At 40.8% G+C, this 11652-nt stretch overlaps 2 long non-coding RNA genes across 2 annotated transcripts; one reads left to right on the top strand and one right to left on the bottom strand.

Moving 5' to 3' along the window:
* Positions 1-3092: 3092 nt before the first annotated feature.
* LOC108165702 (uncharacterized) lies at positions 3093-6267 on the bottom strand. The gene is made up of 2 exons (XR_001776027.1): positions 6179-6267; positions 3093-3692 (listed from the first exon to the last, which is right to left on the bottom strand). It is a non-coding gene; the product is annotated as an uncharacterized LOC108165702 (long non-coding RNA).
* Positions 6268-6372: 105 nt separating this feature from the next.
* On the top strand, positions 6373-9970 carry LOC108165701 (uncharacterized). Its single transcript, XR_001776026.1, has 3 exons — positions 6373-6452; positions 8294-8381; positions 9740-9970. It is a non-coding gene; the product is annotated as an uncharacterized LOC108165701 (long non-coding RNA).
* The last annotated feature ends 1682 nt before the right edge of the window (positions 9971-11652 follow it).

Genomic DNA, 11652 nt, shown 5'->3' on the forward strand with positions numbered 1-11652 from the left:
GCTCCCCTATCTTTTATTGATGAGATATATTCCGATCTACCAGTTTGTATTGATTAGGTACAATGTTTTTGGCGCTTTATGACAGACAGCAAACCAGCTTCAGCAAAAAAAAAAAGAAAAAAAGTGTGATGTTGTTGCTTTGATAAAGAGTTCTGTAAGCCAAGCAGACATGGCTGCAGGACATGTGTGAGAAAAATGACAGAACTGTTGCATATGAGTTTGAAATGATTTTTACTCTCGACAAATCTTGGGATTTTTCTTAAGATTTAGTTTAGTAAATCTTAAGAAAAGATTTACTTTTCTTAAGAAAAGTAAATCTTTTCTTAAAGATTTACTTTAAGTTGAATTACAAGATTCAACTGTAATTCCAGTTGAATCTTGTAATTCAACTGGAATTACAAGATTTTGACATGATCAGTGACAAACATCTATTCAGCTAAATGCAATGGAATTTAAAAAAAAGGAAGAAAAAAAAAGATAATGGTCATTGCATGGGAGTGGCTTTGTTTTGTCTAAATTTACCATCGTCAGTAACTTCAATTGAGGACAAGAAAGTGACAAAAGTTGAATCAAGCTTGTTTCAGTAAAAATAACTTTTGTACATTCTGTACAGTTCATTTGGGGTTGTGAGAAAGTATAAACTATTTATCTCGTTAGACATTCTACCAGGAAAAGCGTTGGTTGTTTGTAATGCTTCCTGATGCTGAAAACTGTTTTTTTTTTTTCTTTTCCTTTTTTGTCACTTTAACAAATTTTAACTTGGTTTAATTAAGTAATTTTTGTGATGTAAAAACAAAACTCAAAACATATTTATTGCTGCTCTACACAAGCTTTTAATTTATCTAGAGCTATGTACATACAGAACAAATAGTTCCAATGAGCTGACAAATCCTGTTGTAGTAAGCCTGCACTTCATGAGACTGAAGTAGAAAAATGTCACTGGCTGCTCCGCCTGATAGGGTTGCTGTTTGTATTGCATGTAAAGCTCTGGCATCTAACACAAGCCAACAATTTATAGAAATATTAGCTCTTAATCTCTGTCACTCTGCGTGCCAAGAATGAAAAGTTGACACCAAATTAAGGAACTCCAACAACAATATTTATGACTCTATAACACAGAGGATGTGTGATTTGGTTTTTACCGCGACTTTACGGGTAAGTAAAGTCTTTCATGTCCATGAATTTATCATAATAATTTTATTGGGAATAGTAACAATGCCTATCCTTATAAGGATTCATAAATCCACAGTGATGGTCGAGATGCTAATATTGAAGACGCATTTCAGACTCACCAGCCCTCAGTTAGAAAAATACGCATGATGACAATATAATACAAAATAATATCTTCTTTTTGGCTGGAACAACAGCCACAAATTTCAACCTCAATAAATCCCAGAGTTGCTAGAACAACATTGTTTGATGTCTGTCCATATGTAAGGCACCACATTTACTAAAAAATAAAAGCAGCGCTTTGTTCCTTTAAGAATGCCAGTTCACTAATTTAAGATCTCGAATTGTCCTCTGGGAAAAAAACAAAATGTACGTTTATTTCTGGTTATTTGCACTGCAAAGCAGAGCTAGGTAGCTAGCAGCTAACGACAAAAGTAGTATTAGAAATGGCTGTGCTTACCATCAATCATCAATGTCTACATCTACGTCTACTATCTAGTTGCAACATAGATTCTGGACAAACAGCCATATTTGCCATGGTATTACACATTTCTAAGAAAGAGGCCAGGATTCTACACGACTGTCCTCCATGCGGCTTGTTGACAAAACCCTTTTACTTTTAAATCAGTCTAAACGGGAAACCAACACCTCCTTAAACAGAACACCATCATTGTCTAATAATGACTCCTTTGCCTGAGCATGGGGGGGTTTTCTATTTGCAATCCGATCAGTAAATTGGACACAATTATGCAACCCTTCACTCACAATGCGGATATGGTAACTGTAGATGAATCTGCTCCATAAATGGGGATGTCAACATCACATCACACTTTCTCTCTCATATACACGCGCACACGCACACACACACCCCCACACACACACACAAAGCATTGACATAATCATCACAAACTCCCATCTTCACTTCTCCTGTTCAACCCATCCCATCATTACCCACCATCTGATATTCATTCTCCTTTATTCAATCTAAAAGGTTGAGTTTCCCCTGATTGGGCCCCGAATAATACCAATGTGATTTATGAGCTTTTTTTTTTTTTACTGTTTTTTCCACCTGTGTTGTCACTGCCGAAGCACAGCTTCTGGTTTCATCCCACCACTGGTTTTTGAAGGTATCATTTCTCTTGACTGGAAAAGGCCCCTGTTGAGTTGTCAGGCTCATTGCTCAAGGTGTGAGCTGGGTTTCAGGAGGGCCCGTGCTGACACATTCATAAATATGACACCTTGTTTTGTCCTTCTGGCGTCTTTTTGGTTGGCGATGGCCTTTGAATTGGAAACAGGTAAGCTAATAGGGCTGCGTCTGATTCATGGGAACTGTGGGCTTTGGGAGAAGGCATGGTGGCCCTCGGGCGACACATGACAGGCAGATAATGACTGTATAGCTGTCAAGTCAAGGATACCTGTCTGCTGGTAAATACAGATTTGCCTTTTTGACATCATTTTTCCACCTCCTGGAAGATCAACGAATGCTGTCTTCAGTCTGTTTTAGACTAGCACCCAGACACATTCTCTCTTTTTCTTTCCCACACACACAAACACACACACACACACACACACACACACACACACACGCACGCACGCACAGGAACAAGAACAAAGGCAGCCTAAATGTATGCGCTTCTAATTTTGATTTTCTGCATCATCCAGCGCTCTTATATAAAGGTGTATGTTTGGGGCTCCACGGACAGAGTTAATATGTTTCTGTTGTAGCCAGACATAAAAGATAGGGAGAGTGTGTATGTTTCTGCACATATAAGTGAGTGTGTCTATGCATGAGTGTGTCTGACTAGCTGGCTGGCTGAGGCCTGTGTTTTGCGTGTTGCCCCAGGGAATGCAGGTGAAAGCAATCTTGGTCCGTGAAAGCCGACGAGATGCGCATTTCTGCCCAGAGAGCTGGCAAGCTGATGTTTTTTTTTTTTTTTTTTTGATAGACTCAAACCTTGACATCAGTTCCCACCTCGAAACCCCATCATGCGTGCAGGACCACAGCACTGGTCAGTTATATCTCAGGCAACAACCAAAAAAATCACCCCCTTTTTATTTCCAAAAGATAATTTAGGCAAAAAAGTAAATGGCCTATGTCAATTTTTGCCAAAATTGACAAAGGCTTATATAATGTCAATATATGTCAATATATAATGTCAATAAGTATTGACATTATATATTGTCAATATAATGTCTATATTGACAGAAAAAGGAGTCTTGATAATTGAAGACAGAACTCTGCAACTGGTAATAGTTGATAGTAGGGCTGAAACAATTAATCAGATTAATTGTTCTGAATTATTTATATAATAGTCACGTTAGAAATCGATCAATTGTTAACTGAGGTATACAGACTCTAAACCTGGCTATTTGCTGAAGGAGCAACACCCTGGGAACAACAGTTAAGACAAAATTGCAGAAAAGAAAATATTTTGCATTTAAGATGAAAAACCTTCTTAAAGTCAGTAAATATGTTCCCAGAACTCCTCTGGTGGCACTTTTAGCTTCTTCTGGTTCAAAATCTGAAAAGAAGAAAAAAAAAATCTTCTATTACTATAAAATTATTAATTGGTTAATCCAAAAAATAGTAATCAGATCAGCTCCACACTGTAGTGATAAGTCAAGCAGAAAAGATAGATTTTTTTTCCCTCATATTGATGATAAGAAATATTGTGTCTTAAGAGCACAAGATTTATTACACGTCTAATGCCTGATACTGTAACTAAATTATGTGTAAGTTATTACTTCTAAAATGAAATTTAGAATCTGATACATAACACTTTGATGGTATAGATATTTGTATGTGGGCTTTATCTCAATTTACAGAAGACTTTCTTTCACAGGATGTGCTGGAGAATATTCACACACAGGCACACAAACCCCTGTATGTGTGAAACACTGGCACTTATGGCAGTTTATTATAGAGTGGCATGGCCAGTGAGCAGGACTAAACAGATTACAATCTGAATGCTGCCACTGTTTGCACAGCTGCCACAGTCTCTCTCTTTAATCTACAAGCAAGCAAACAAAACAAAAAAAAAATTGCCTCAGCATAACCATTCTTCTCATGCAACAAGTTCATTTTAGAAGAAAGTACATCTGTGTTGCATAGTATATGAATGAAAAATATTTTTTTGAATCTATTATTAGCCCTCGTACTCAATAAGCATTTCGGCAAAAAAGTTTTGGAGCGACTATTTTAATTTGAACGTAAACTGAGGGAATGTTTGTATTTCAAAACTTTTAATGAATGCGTTAATAGAGTTCAGACAGGGAGACAACCTGAGATGCTTTAAGCCTGAGCAGTCAGTCAGTCACTCACCTTGCCGGCCAGCCAATCATGCGATATCCGCCTCTCGAGCTGGCCCGCTAGCTAAAATGGAAATGTGCGTCAGTGCCAGCAGTTGGAGACTGTTGGGGGATTTAGCCATCACGCTGTTGAGATAAAGTAGTAGGTCTAAGCCTTGCCTGGTGGAATGACATATCCCCCACCTTCCCTTTTCTGTACAATCACTATAATATTGTGTTTCTATGCTGGGCCGGTAACCTTTGATTAAATTAGTCCTGTATTGCCTGGGTCCTTTTCTAAACTGTAGGCACTGGAGAGCTACTTAACAGACCCTGTCCCTTGGAGGGAAGAAACAGCTTGAGCTTACAAGTGTACGGCCACAGAAATATCAAACCCTTTCTCTCTCTCGTTTCTTTCTTTCCATCCCTCCCTCCTGCTTCCTCCTTCCTGCCTCCTTCTCTCTCTCCACTTATAGCCCTTTGCCCTCTCTCCTCGTCTCTCCCGAAGTTGCTCCCTTTCTGGCCCCCGTGCACGCGCGCGTCCGCGAGTCGATCCATCAAAGTCTGTCACTCTCCAGGTGAGGTTTACATTATGAGATCTCAAAGAGAGAGCCTTAAAATGACATTTTCTTGTTGTTATATTTCAAATCGGTGAACTATTGGCGCCGGGCGCTGACTGACGGGCTTAATGAACAGATCAAAAATGCATTTGGTTCAGGGAAGTGGGATTAATGTGGGCAAAAGAAAAAAGAGACATGGCATTGGTCAAATGTCAGTCAGTTTCCAGCATTGGTTAAATGAAATGGCACTTCTCCTCCACATATGCTGCATTATTTACTAAACCATATTTTCCCCAAAGGCACCGTTGCCTTCCTCTCTAACTTGTATGACTTAAGAAAATACACCTTTTTTTTGTCTGTAAAGCCCAGAATTATCCATACCCCCCTGCCAATTTGAAAATCTGCTTGTATTTTTCTTTAAAAAGAAATGGTATGTTGATAAATACTTATAGCCTTACCAATAACCAGTAGAAAAATCAGCCATAGTTGGTCAAAAATTGTGCGGGGCCTCAAGAAGAATTGGATTTGGGGCCCCTTTTCCAGTGTTTAGATACATATTTGGGGAAATCTGGGTAGTAAGAAGGGGCATGATTGAAAGCAGAGAGAGAAGAAGAAGTCAAGCTCTTGAAATGTAGGGTTTTTCAGGCAAATTCGTCTTGTTTCAGGAAGAATAAAAGAAAAGAAAAAACCTTCTGAGTGACTCATCTGCGTGAGAAAACTTTGTGTGCATAAGAATGCTGAAGATATACTTCCGCATCACTGATTAGATGTGTGTTTGCATATGTGATAATGGGTGTGGTGTGAAATCAAAAACTAGGCAGGGAAAATGTCAACTTCAACGGCGTTATCTCAGAGCAAAATGAATCGTCTTGTCAAACCGCCTTTGTTATAAACACCATCAAGGCATAATGAGTGACAAATGTCAGGCATTTAAATTTTGATAAGAAATAAAAAGACACAGATGATAAATTCCAGTGAACACTTTCTCAGAGAAATGTGAAATCTTTGGAACCTGAAAAGCTACCTACTTTTGGAGAATGATTTATAGCCTAACTCTAAGAAAGGATTTTCCATAAAGTTTCTACAGGAAATTTCTGCATACTTAAAAAAAGGAAAAAACAAAACAAAAAAAAAAAAAACGACAGCCAACAACTTCTCACCTATATCTGTGTCACACAACAGTTGCTTTTGCAGGTGTGTCCGTGTGATCCGGTGTGTTCGCACCAGGAACGAGTATGGCGAGATGAGGCTATACGCTCTGCCCACACGTCTCTCCCCGGGGAGAAGCGCATACACCTGAGTCCACACATCCGCATACAAACATGCCCACGGAGGCTCGCCTTTCTCTCGTCTCATATTTCGCGTCGGTGGGCATTTAGATTGTGGACATGGGATACCGCAACACGACAGGGTGGAGCGGGCTCTTCCTACGAGGTGACATCACGGCGCACAAGGAGATGTGCTGCGTGTGTAAATGTTCCTGTGTCCGCGTGTATCCGTGTCTGTTTCCATCCCCACGCTTTTTCACACATGTCAACACACAAAAGCCACATGGGAGGCCATTGAGAGCTGCAGCAGCTGTGGAATATGTTATTCAAATGGCGTGTGACTGCCTGCCTGCGTGTGCGTGCGTGCGCGCGCGCGCGCGTTTGTGTCGCAGCATTAATACGCGCATGTGTGCTTGTGTTATCATCTCTGCTTGTAAGAATAAACGGCACTGATGTGTCTCTGCGGGGAGCTTATGGAGAATCACTTACCTCTCTGAATTTACTGTGGCATTGCAACGAGTGACTCAGTGATTTTATGTATGCCGCAGACGGGAAAGGAACATTAAGTAGATTCACATGCCGCAGCTCCTGAAAATTGTAATTACGGTGGTCTCGCGTCACACAATGGGGACGTGTGAAAAGCAGCTAATGCCTATTTTCAGATTTGTCCCTGCTAGCTGGCTCCCCCACACCTTTCTGCCCGCAATTCAAAACTAGCAGCACAATTTTATTTCCACTATGAATTGGACGTAGTGGTTAATAGCAGCGGAAACCTTGGTTCTGGCACACGCACTGGACACGATGAAATGATGATGAAATTCACCTCCAAACCATTGTCCAACAAAGTGTAAAAGTGTGATATCATGCAATGTAATTACACTTCCAGTTTCGAAGTTTTTTATGCACATTCTGTTCAAGAAGCGTGGATTTTTTAAATTTTTTTTTCTGTTTAAAAAATTCCGCATAACTTGTAGGTACATTTGCCACAATTCGCTTTTTGTTTCTTGCTGCAATAAGATGGTGTATGCATTAATTTGCACCTCCTAGGATGTGTGTGTGTGCGTGTGTGTGTGTGTGTGTGTGGATGGTTGGCTTCCTAGCCTGTGTCTAGCCTTTGCTGCACAGTCCAGGGCTCTGCAGCTGCCCCGGGGCAACCATTGTCCCCGGTCTCCACAGCCCAGTGGCCACAGATGTTCCCCGTTTGATACCGTGCTCCTCTCTTACACACACACACACACACATGCGTGCATGCACACCCTACTTCGATGAATGTGTGGGTGGCCAAGCGGGGCGCCCTGTTGCGTGCCACACTCGCACATCATTGGCCGCCCCGGTCCCTACACGTGACGCAGAGGAGGAGGTGGGTGGGGTGGGGGGAAGCTATCGCGTCTACAGTTTTAATCCTGCCACCGTGCATAATGGAACAGAAGTAGCCCCAAGTGGAGAACGAGGCTTTGCATGAGGTGGTGTTCCTAAATGGATCATGGGAAGACCGAGTGTGAGAAGATAGAAGGAGAGCACACGGTGGAGAGATGTTGCTCAAAGCACCTCAAGGGACGGAAGAGGACTTTGGAGGGGAAAGCTGACATTTGTCCTTCGTTTCCCTTCCGTGCCTGTCTCAGTTTGTGTGTGTGTGTTTTCGTATAGGTGTACACTGGTTGCAAAGCACGAAAAGGCATTAATTTTGAGACACAGATCCATAAACAGACCATCCGAATCAACTGCAACGATGAATTTGTCTGATGTTTAGATGTTTTTCTACATCCTTTCTTCCACCACTTAGAGAATCACTTCAACTCAATGAACAAACCTGAAAAGTTTTTGGTCGAGAAAGTACTTTTTAAAAAATTTTTTATTTAATAAAACTTTCACTGTGTAGCATTTGACTCAAATGCTCCAGCTGTTAACTTAAAAATGAAGCTGCATTAAAAGTGTACCCTACTGTTTTTACTACCTTACATGAGTAAAATATAAGAGAAACACTTAATATTTTTCACTTTGCTGCAGCGGACTGGCTCTCTGTCCAGGGTTGCGCCCCGCCTCCCGCCTGATGACTCCAGCCGCTCTTGTGACCCTGAAAGGACAAACGTGTTAGGTAATGGATGGATGGTTGAGCTTTGTTACTAAAGTCTAAAAAGACATGCCCAGTACTTAACATAGTTTCTGATGAATTTGTCATGGAGGTTTAGTTTTAACCAGTTAAACAGCTCACATTCTTTGTTTGCCGTCCCTTTGCAATCAGATAAAAGCGCAGCAGTTTCTTTGAAGGTATACAATTTGCAACATTTTCTAAAGAAACATAGTTAAGTGATGGGTCATAATGGGTTGGGGATCTTGGCACGCAAAGAAGGCTTTCGCTGACGAGTTTATCTGACACGGTGGATACGGAACTCACAGTACAAGTTGTTTCTTGAAAATTCGCATGCTCACCTTATCACAAAATTGTAGAAAACGGACAAGAGATGAACAGCGGTGAGCGTGCAGTACACGTTGCGACAGAAGCAAAAGCACCGCCATTTGCTCTGGCTCTGAAATGCCGCCTCGATTTAATCAAAATCCCGCACAGGAAGAACGCTTAAGTTGCTTAATCAAAGATCAGCCTGCTCTGTATAAATAATAGAGCAGAGGACTGAAATGGAGTTTTACTTATTTAAGACTACACTTTTTGTCCTCATATACTTTTAGAATATATTGGATCTGGCAAAAGTAGGGGTTGAAACCAAAAAAGCCTCAGAGAGCCCATTCACATTTACATTACCCTGGGCAAGTATTGATGTCCCTTAAACATGATCACATTTTTGTATTTGTAATCTTCTACATCACATACCTCAACATTTTATTTTTGTTTTAGAGATAAACACAAAGTAGCCCATAACTGCATAGAGCAAGGAAAATGATACATTGCATTTGTATTCAGTCAGCTTTACTTTAGTACATGTAAATATATATATCAATTGCAACCAATTGTTTCAGAAGTGATATAATTAGTAAATAAAGTCATATGTCATTTAATCTGAGCCTAACTGCAATTATTCTGTGAAGATTTTGGAGAACATGAGGGAACAGATGGCAAAAATACCATTGAGTAAAGTTGTGAAAAAATTTAAAGCAGGACTATAATAAAAACAATACCCAAAATGTTGAGCACCTCTCAGAGGTCTCGTTAATCCGTCATCCAAAAATACGACTCGTGCCCATGTCTGTCCACCTTAACAGACACTAAAACTGAACTTTTTGGCATCAAGTCCTTAATTACATGTGTCACAAAAAAAAAACCCTAATTCTGCTGAATGTGTCATCTCCACGGAGATACTTGGTGGTGACAGCATCATTCAGTTGTGAATCCTTTATTCACTGTTAGCTAATCGGAGATTGTGTCTGTCTACTACATCAAATTACATTATAGCACAATGAACATTTAGCTATGAACAATTTTTTTCTTTTATGTTACAGCAGAGTGATTCGTCGTCGTATTGTGGGAAATTCAGTGCGCGGATCGAAGAACTGGATCACAGGACGACTATGTGGGATCCTCCTTTAGATTTACGGTTGCTCTTAAACACGGCCTGCACTCTGTTGGCAAGCACCTGGTTTGAACAGTAAAATGTATTTCTTTGCAAATCTGCTCCAAGTTTCAGTTACCTTTCAGGGATGATTGACAGGACGGGCCTGCCACCTGTTTTACTGCAGCACCTGACTAACAGGAGCCCCCCACCCCTTTTTTTTTTTTTTTTTTTTKCACACACACACACACACACACACACGCACACACACACACCCACACACACACACACACACACACACCTACACACACACACACATGCACACGCACACACACACACCCATGCACACACACACACACACACACATAAACATATAACTCTAGCTGTCAGATTATGTACACACCTCAACCTTCCCACACCCTTATTCCATTCCTAATTCCCCTCACCAGCCACTCAACGGCTCCCAGAGAGAAACAGAGGATACCTCAAAACATCACACCTGAATTCCCCAAGGGCAACGTGGCTCGAAAAAAAAAAAGAATCTGAGGAAGGCTTGAATTCCTCTCTTTTGGCTCTTTACCAACAACTTCGTCATATATTTTTGGAATGTGACCCCAGAGGTCAACCTCTTGTTTAAGATAATCATGACAAAAAATTGTTTCCAACTTAGCTGTCTAAAACAAGGCGGTTAATGTGTTAAATTACAGAGTTTTCATAAAATTTGTTGCTATTTTTAAGACAGTGACCTACATCTTGCCTGAATCCCATCAAAAACACTGCCTTTGCACTGCATGGTTCAACTCGACAAAGGTTTTTTTTTTTGTTGTTGTTTTTTTAAGACTGTCTTTAACATAATCTCTGAGGCACAGCTTTAACATATGCACCAGCCTCATTTAAATTATAAATGTGCATTTTCCTAGGGTTAATATCAACAACTTGAGTTTCAGACATAAGGTTTTATCTCTTAATTCCTTTTGACACAAAACCCAAAAGAGAGGAATTGAGAGGGAAATCAAATATTGTGTAAAAAAGCATGTCTGGTCATGGCATTTCAGGACTATGATCTAGGAACCTTAAGACAAAACATGCAGCCGTTACACAGGATTACCGAAGAGAACCTGGGCAAACAATAACCTGCGCTAATACACTAGGAGAGAGATTTAGACGGCGACGGTGACAAAGGACATGTGTGGTGTGAAGATAGGCAGGCATCCGCTAATTAGCTCGGTAAGAACAGCCTATTGTCATAGCTGCAGAATGACTACACCTCAATCAAGCCTCACTTGTAGATGGCTGCAGACCGGGCTCGGTGTGTCTGGGCTATTGTTGAGCTAAATGCTATTAACTTTTAAGCCGAGCGACACATAAAAGTGAAGCTGGTGTAAATTACAATTCCCCTGCACATAATCCACTTGCTGATGGAAGACATTACAGCGGCCTTGTGTCTTGACAACAGATTATAGCGACAGCTTTAGCCTACCCCACTTGCAAAAAAAAAAAAAAAAAGGGGAAGCCACAGGATTTCTGTCTTTATCCGACCCATGCCTTCTTCATCTTCTTTCTCTCCCTCCCTTTTCCACTCCCTCCTTTCTCTGTACTCTCCTGATCTCGCAGTAGTATTCACTATGTGCCAATGGTTCATGCCTGCAGGGGGGCCACCAAATCCATTATCAGGTAGGACAACAGTTTCCACACTGTTTCACTTGCACTGTATGCTGTATGGAGGGAGGAAGGCATCGAGAAAAGGAAGAGATGGATGGAGAAGGAGGGGGGGAGCTGAGGCAAAGCTAGCTTTTCAAACCCGATTATGAGCCAATTGAAACAGATATTAAAAACAAAAAAGTAATAGTTGCAAATGAGAAG

This window comes from Poecilia reticulata, linkage group LG20, assembly GCF_000633615.1.
Source record: "Poecilia reticulata strain Guanapo linkage group LG20, Guppy_female_1.0+MT, whole genome shotgun sequence".
NCBI classification, from domain to species: Eukaryota; Metazoa; Chordata; class Actinopteri; order Cyprinodontiformes; family Poeciliidae; genus Poecilia; species Poecilia reticulata.